The sequence below is a fragment of the Lissotriton helveticus genome, chromosome 1_2, assembly GCF_964261635.1.
Source record: "Lissotriton helveticus chromosome 1_2, aLisHel1.1, whole genome shotgun sequence".
NCBI classification, from domain to species: domain Eukaryota; kingdom Metazoa; phylum Chordata; class Amphibia; order Caudata; family Salamandridae; genus Lissotriton; species Lissotriton helveticus.
The window spans coordinates 58,496,601-58,505,359 of NC_136058.1; positions in this window are offsets into that span (position 1 = coordinate 58,496,601).

Sequence of the window (8,759 nt, forward strand, 5' to 3'; positions counted from 1 at the left end):
TAATAGAGTAGCATCTGAGCATCCTAGAATGCACCATTCCTCCCACTCCCAATATGGTAGAGCCAGTCTCTCAGTGTATGGAGCTCCCTAGCTCAACTCAGAGGTGTGGCTACCAAGAGGGCTACACACCCCTGAAAAAACGGTTTGGCAACTGGTTTACCCTCTCCTGTCCCAAGTGCCAGTCTGTGTGCCTTAACAATGAAGAAGCCCCTCTCCTAAGTGTAGTCCATTTGCAATTCAAAGGTGGCTTATACTTAGAAGCTTGCCTTTTGGGTCAACTGCCATGTGGCTTCGTACAGAAGGGGGCTGGCACCTCCATCCAGAAAAGGCACCAATTGCATCTTTTCCTGGGAGTCGTTAAGCACATCTCCCAAGGAGAACAGAAATCTCTCTCTGCTGCAGGACCCTGTGTGCAACCTGTATGTGCACAGGGTACTGAAGTCAAGAAAGTGGCAACTTTGCTAAAAGTTGTACACAGCAACTTGTTACATTAATTTCTACCTGGGAATAAAGTTGGGCTTAATGCAACAAATTGTTTGATACCTTGCATGACCTAGTTTTCTTGTAACCTTCCAGAGTTAGTAGAGCTGAGGTGTCAGCGTGTAACTCTGCACTCCCCACTTGGGCAACCAAGGTTTCCCATAGTAAAAACAACTGTTTACCGATTTTACTACCAAAACTTGTAAAATACATGTTCTGCCCATGAGATATGTTGTGCCATGTCTTAGAACTTACTAAGCCTGCCATTGAGGTGACTTACACATGCACAAGGGGGAAGTCTGGCTTTGCCATTGCTTTAAATGTCAGGCCAGCAGTTAAGCGGCTCATCCAGCATGCAAATGACGGGTTGGGAGTTATTTTAACTAGTATCCCACCTAGGTTGGCAGAACCAGTGTTGTAATTCCTGGGGGAGCCCTCTAAGATACATGCAATGGGAACACTGGCAACCATTTACTAGTGATTTACAGGTAAGCTAGCTCAGCCAATTGGGTAGAAGTCAATTGGACAAATCAGTGTAAGGGCAAGGGCACTGGCACTGAGGTCTGGTTAGCATGCCTAAGTGAACTCTCAGAGTTGAAAAACCATCAGCACCAGTCCAAAACGTGAGGGCATTTCCTTACATTAAGCTTGACTGCTTTTGTGACAAGGTATCAGAGGGTTAAGACTAGGTTAATTTGGTTACTTTGGTGGTTCACCCTGACCGACACTGTTGCTATAGCTTGAGCAAGGTTTACACCCCACTTTAGAATTTCTCACAATACATGTCATACTTACCATCTTCCAAACGCAAACCACTTTCAAACCGATTTAGGAGTCAGAAGCGATGTAGATCTTGCCCATAGTGAGGTAACTCCTTTGTCCTGAAGTTCATTTGCAGTAGATTGTAGAGGGCAGGCTTGATCTTAACCTACATGTATTTCTTAGCAACTGTCATGAGTGTCCGCAAATACCCAGGCATGTTTTGCTACAGCATTTTGCTTTGACATTAGAACGCATTGCAGTTTTTGAGGACAAAAAGCTCCAATTGCTATCAGTTTCTGGAGATAACCAGGGACTTTAAAGTGCTGTTAAACCCTTAGAAAAATAGTGCCTGCGTTAGGTTTTAGATTCGAAGATTACATTCTCCCGTCACAAAGATTTGCCTCCTGTAAAATGCTGAGCATTGACCACTGGTGAAGGTAAGAAACTGCAGGCCCCATTTTGAAGGTGATATAAGTATTGTTGCTTTGAATTATATAATGTTAAAACAATGTTAATTAAGTTTGTGCAGACACTGAGATGACAGGCATTTTTTGGAAAATGTTCCACAGAGAAAGTAAATATTTTGTGAACCATATGGAATAATCAAAAGTAGCATCAAAGAACATGTTTGTTTAATAAATGAAAAGGGGGGGCCGCTCGGCCCTCCCGCCCACATGGCGGGGCGGCGCCCCCCCCTCCTCCGGCCTCTCGGTGGTGGGGGTGTGTCGCGGGTCGATGACACGCGCGGCGCGCCCCCACCACCGATTAGCTGATGCCTCCCTCGTGACCCGGAAGCAGTTGGACAGCTTCCGGGGCAGGGGGGGCGGGTCGGCTGGGGAGCAGGCCGGCGGGTCCGGCGACCCCCTGGTGTTGTAGCCCCTTAAGAGGCCTGGGGAGCGAGCTGGACGCCCTCTTTGTCCCTGGCTCACTCCCCGCATACCTCGTGTGCCCCACGCTCGGGCGTGTAATTTTCTTTCAATTTTATTTCCCTGTAGGTCCCGGTGCCTCCGGCTTCGAAGAAGAGTAGCGTCGTTGATGGGAAGTAGTCGGCTTCCGAGGCAGTTACAGGGCGGCGGTGCCTTCGGCTGGTGAGGCAGTAGCAAGCTCACACGGATCCGGTAGACAGAGGGAGAATTGGACCTTCGTTGATCTCCGGTGTTGTGAGGCGGGGGACGGCAGGCACAATAGCGAGGTATTTTGCGGGGCGGGGCTCGGGCGGCAGTCGGAGCAGGAAGAGCGCGCTGCTCTGTTAGAGATCGCAAGGTCCGTTCTAGTTAAGGGACCGTTTATGTATGCGATCGTGATTCCTTCCCACTTTAATAAGGTTTCTAGCTAGCACGCGCTTGATCATCAGTTAGAATTGGGGAAAGCAAAGGGGGCGAAGCAGGATCCAGCAGGGCAGCCATTGGATGGGAGACTAATAAGGAAGTGCATTTTTTGAACTGTTTTAAAGCGTTTTACAGGGGCTGGTTTGCTAAAAGTTTATTGTACGTGTTTAAATATCTTAAAGCCTTTGTTGTAGGTTCTGACATACTTCAATTGTGCCTGGATAAGTCATTAAGACCCTGTTGTTTCGATTTCCTAGGGGCCGGAGCCCCGCTAGTGTGTGCTTAGTGCCCTTTGGAACAGCTCTGATACAAAAGCTTGTGCATTCCATTAACATTTGTTTCCCCCTAGGAAGCTTGATTCTGGTGCTTCTTGATTCGGGTGCTTCTTCCTGTGCAGTCAACAGATCGCGGGCGCTGAGGACGGCATCGGACAGGGGACACGTAGGAGATCGTGGTAAGGGGAGTGAGGCGGGCCTGCACTTCATTGCTTCTGGAGGGCCGCCCGGCTTGAGTCCTTCCTACAAGGGGTTGGCACTCGCCCACACGCCAAGACTAGCTGGTGTGTTTGCGGTCACAGTTGCATGGTGCTTACGGCCATCTTCACATCCCCCATCTAAAAAGAAGGTACAAGTGCACACGTGCACTCAAATACTTGGTTAGGCTAGGAGTAGAGTGCACTGGGTATTGTGTTAGAATGCCAGGACCACGAGTCAATAAGAGTGCAGTTAATAAGAGTGCCCGCATGGAGCAAATGATGCAGACTATGATGCGCAAGATGACCGCGATGGATAGGCGCCTCGGTAAAATGGACGATTTAGATTGGAGTGTGGCAGAAGTTAACCAGAGGTTGGATGGCCCTACGGGACCACAAGACAGGCCAAGAAGGATTATTAAGCCGCCACAGCCTAGAGGTGATTTTGTCACTCCTCCTAAGAGGGGCAAGTCTAAGAAAAGCGTAGGCACAGTGCCCAGGAGCACCGCTGAGGGGGAGGGAATGCCAGTAGTAGTGCCTTTGGATACTCCCTTAATGCCCCCAATTGCACCGGCGGTCCTAGCTCCTGTTACGCCAGCAGTGCCGGTGGCCCCACTCGGGGTCAATGCCCCTGTCACCCCCGTGACCATTGCCCCCGTCCCCGCCGGGGTCTCAACACCACCGACCATCTCTGTCCCGGTGGAAATGGCATCACAGATAGCCGCCGTGTTACCCTGGTTACAGTTGGGGGTGGTGTTGCCATCTTCCCAGGATCATTCGGCGGAAGCCTTGAAACTGGTTGAGATAATTAAGTTGGCTAGGGCAATTCCTTCCCACACAAGTTCCTCCAGCGAGCAGACGGCTAAGAAGGATGGTGCTACATCGCAAGTCAGTGACAGTGGTAAGGAGGTGGCTTTGCCATTACTCGAGGATGGTGCTATGCCCTCAAGGAGGGAGAATTTGGCGCAACATGTGTCTCAGGCTGTGAAAGAGATGATCTGGGCAGGCAAATATATCAAATATATCAACATTTTCTCTTTGCTAATTGATAATAGGGAACTTGAATATGCCAAGTCACAAAAGGAATGGATGTTACCCAGTGAATGGAGAACAGAGTTGGTTAAGTTCAGAGTAGAGGAGACATTTATTAACTGGATGAGGGCCTTTTCCGTGTTCAGTGCCATTACTGCTGAAAGGTCCCCCAATTTACATGCAGAAATGGCCAGCTGCCAGAGCAGGATTGCCATGTGGAGCGAGAAACACGTGGGGGACGGGTGGAAGGAATATGACATTTCATTCAGGAAAGCTAAAGAATTCAATCCTTCTTTAACATGGGATATGGTGGATTCCCTGTCATGGTACAGCCAGATAACTGGGGGGTCAGCAGCGATGGGGGCACCTGGTGCACAGAAAATATACCCGTCTAAGCCCCAACAGCCCTTTCGGCATGCACAAGGACGTGAGGTACCAGGAAAGGGTAAGGGTTGGGGGGATTAAAAGGGCGTATGTTGGGATTTCAACAAACGGTCCTGCACTAGGTCAACGGGCACATGTAGGTTTAAACACGCCTGTGCCTTGTGTGGGCACCTCTCACACCCCGAGACTTCCTGCAGATTTAAGGGTGGCAACCAGGGAACCAGGGGAGAAGGAAACCTGAATAGACAAGAGGGAGGTTTAGTATCACACACTCCCATTGATGTCATGGCAATGATTCCGTGGCTGAACAGATACCCAGATCACGCAGCGGCTAAACTACTTCAGGAGGGATTTTCTCAGGGTTTCAGGATACCGGCAGGAGGGTACACAGGTAAGAATGAGTGTAGGAACCAACTGTCTGTGAAGCACAACCCAGGTGTAGTGGCTGCAAAAATTGAGAAAGAATTACGCCTGGGTAGGATAGCAGGACCCTATGATGAGGTGCCAGTGCCCAACTTTGTTTGTTCCCCACTTGGTGTTGTCCCCAAAAAAGAGAAAGGCGAGTTTAGACTCATTCATAATCTCTCAGCCCCAAGGGGGGCATCCTTGAATGATGCTATAGATGAGAATGTCTGCAGTGTAAAATATGCCTCTTTTGACCAAGCGGTGGAGTTGCTTAGGGGCCTGGGTCCAGGGGCATTGATGGCCAAGTCTGACATAGAGTCGGCATTTCATCTTCTCCCGGTGCATCAGGGTGATCACCACCTTCTGGGTTTCAAGTTTGATGGGAAGTATTACATGGACAAATGCATGCCTATGGGTTGTTCTGTCTCTTGTGCCTATTTTGAGACATTCAGTTCCTTCTTGGAATGGGTAATGAGGCAGGCAACCGGGCATCAACAGGTCATGCACTACCTGGATGACTTTCTCTTCCTTGGCACGGCTGGGTCTCAGGGGTGTGCGCGGGCACTGCAGGAATTTTGCGTGCTCATGCGGGCTTTTGGGGTCCCGCTGGTGCCAGGGAAGACAGTGGGGCCAGCTACTTGCTTAGAGTTTCTGGGCATTGAAATGGACTCTGTGGAGGGTTGTTTCAGGCTCCCAAAGGAGAAGGTGACAAAATTCAAGGTGGCACTACGCGCGTGCCTGGCCAGAGAGAAGGTCTCTTTACAACAGCTCCAGGAAACAGTGGGCCAATTGAATTTCGCATTGAGAGTGATACCAATGGCTCGCCCCTTTTCTCGCTCAATTGCTCAGGCGATGAAAGGTCTGCGAGAAAAACACCACCGCTCTAGACTGTCACTTGAGGTTCGCCAGGACATGCAAATATGGATGGCATTTCTGGAGGGCTTCAATGGCAGGGTTGTGTGGTCCGGCCCCCCCACTACTTCAGCAGAGTTAGGTTTATGGAATGATGCTGCTGGAAGTGTTGGGTTTGGTGCCATCCTTGGAAACAAGTGGGTCACCCACAGGTGGCCAGACGAATGGGTGTACAGTGAGTTGACAACAAACATTGGCTTTCTGGAGCTGTTCCCCATATGGGTTGCATTAATGGTCTGGCCAGAACATCTGCGCAACAAATCAGTGATATTCTGGTCAGACAACATGACGGTGGTGGAGTGTATTAATCAGCAAGCGGCACGCTGTAGGTTTATACTCCGGGTCTTGAAGGAGATTGTGTTGAGATGCTTGAAATTGAATGTTATATTCAGGGCCAAAAATTGCAGGTATTCAGGGAACATCTTCCAACAGCAGAGCCTACACCGACACACTTCCCGTCAACACTCTGGCAGATAGGTGCCCCAAATTACAGGACCTCGTGGCTGCTAGCTTAGCCCCCAAGACAAGGACAGCGTATGAAGGGGCGGTTGTGTTCATATTGTACTTTCTTAGGGCAAGACTGGGAATCCAAATGGGCTCTGGAGAATAGTTTTGCAGATTATCTGGGTAGATTGCACCGAGAGGGTCGCTCAGTGGCAACAGCTACCAGGCATAGGGCAGCTGTCTCCTTCTACGCACAGGCAAATGGAGTAAAAGACCCAACTAATAGGTTCGTGGTGCGTAAGGGTTTGAGGGGTTGGCGCCGCCTACAGGGCAGCACAGCTGACACTAGGAAACCAATAGGCTTGGGGAGGTTGACGGCATTATTGCCTGCATTGCATGACGTCTGTAGTTCAGACTGGGAGATACAATTGTTTAAAGCAGCCTTCACATTGGCCTTCTATGGTGCTCTGAGACTGAGCGAGTTGGTTGCAGCCTCCAAGGCAGATAGGCAGGGGGGTATTCAGTTCCTGAACACAACAATACAGGGAGACACATTGTGGGTGACAATTTTGAGATCAAAAAATTATCAGGAGGCGCGGGGGGAGACTGTGGTACTGCACAGGGCAAGAGCCAATCCTTGCTGCCCGGTACACCATGTGGAGACTTTCGTCAAGCAGCGAGGTGGATTGTTGGGTGGGCCGCTCTTATTGCACGCAGACGGCACCCCTTTAACTAAATACCAGTTCAGAAGAGTCATGGAGTTGGCGATTACCAGGGTGGGCCTTGACCCGAAGTAATTTGGCACACACTCCTTTAGGATAGGGGCAGCCACTGAGGCAACCACAAGGGGTCTGCTGGTGAACAGTGTTAAGAGAATTGGGAGATGGTCATCCAATTGCTACAAACGTTATGTGCGGGTACACATGTTGTAAAGTACCTAGAGCTTTGCTGACATTATGTTGTTTTTCTGGTTTTTTGCAGTTTCTTCGCTCTGTTACGCAGGCGGAGGACTCGCTTCGGGTCATCTAGGTTCATCGGCGACTCATCGCGGCGTGGACAATCAGGAACACAGGACGCGGTCAGGCAGGGTTTGGATTGTTGGTCATTCATATGTGAATCGTGCTAAACATGTCTTTTTTACAGGCAAGGGTAGAAGGGAGCTAGAGCACAAAGGATTGTCCATCTCCTTCTTTGGGAGGGGGGGGTCTCTGCCTCAACCAATTTCGGGGATTCTTTGCAGAGTTGGTCGCCCAACATGCAACACCGCCGGCGGTGGTAATTCTTCACCTGGGAGGGAATGACCTTGCTAGACTGGGTAGAAGGGTCCTCCTGGAAGAGATCATCTCAGCAGCGGGTTGGGTGAGGAGGGTTTGCCCTGACTGCACTTTAGTTTGGTCTCAGCTGATACCACGGCTGCAGTGGCGTGGGGGGGATTCCGTCAGGGCATTGAATCACTCGGTAAAGAGGATCAATACCAAGTTAGAAAAACTTTTCCGAACCACTCACTTACAGACCATCCCACATGGGGCCATTTGGGGGGATGATTTGTACTTACAAGATGGGGTCCATTTGACTGAGGCAGGGAATGCAATATGGTGCGATAATATCCTAGCTTGGTTGAAGGGCTTTGTGAGGTAGGGATGACCTTCAGGCAGGAGTTGTTGGGGGGCCAGATCGTCGGGAAACAATGCTGGCCTGTGGCGGTAAGGTCATGATCGGTGAGCAGCAATTTAAGGTCCTAGGGGGGGCGTCACCATCCACGGAGGGGGCGGCCCAGGGGGAGGGGCCACTGGTCCCTCCTAGAACTTCAGGGGCAGGAATATCCGCTAGCTGCTAAAAATGCGGGGGAGGGAGTCACGCTTTCCTTAGGCCAGTAGCCACCCCGCACATACATCATGACGTCAGCAAATGACGCAGAATGTAAGGGCCCTCCTTGTTGGTTAAATGGAGTTCACGATGCCAACGGGGTAGGCGGTCCCCTGTCACGCATGCACACCTGTAAGTAAGGGCATGGTTAGTAGGACTTGACACCGGTTAGCGACCTTGCCGTCAGGCCAGAAATGTTAGAATGCAAAATTCAGGGGACGCTCTGCTGTATCCTTACAGACAACGCTGGGACCCTGTGTCCTTATTCTTGATTTCCAGCCTACCTCTCGCGGAACCCGCTTGGCGGGTCCCGCATCGTGGGGGGTTCTTTGTCATCAACTACGGACCTTGCCTGTGACTGTGACCGTGGGAGGAAGTGAACTTGTCAAGCAGGGCTGCGAGCGAGTGCGAGCGCAGGACTGGGACTACCATTCCCAGGAGCGCCCGCCAGCCCGTATTAACAGCACCTGGGCCGCTCTCCCTGCCAGCTCCTCCCCATCTTCGTGCTCTTAAGGCCCAGCCTCCGGATTTCAATTGGGACGCTCTGCTGTATCCTTACAGACAACGCTGGGACCCTGTGTCCTTATTCTTGATTTCCAGCCTATCTCTCGCGGAACCCGCTTCGCGGGTCCCGCATTGTGGGGGGTTCTTTGTCATCAACTACGGACCTTGCC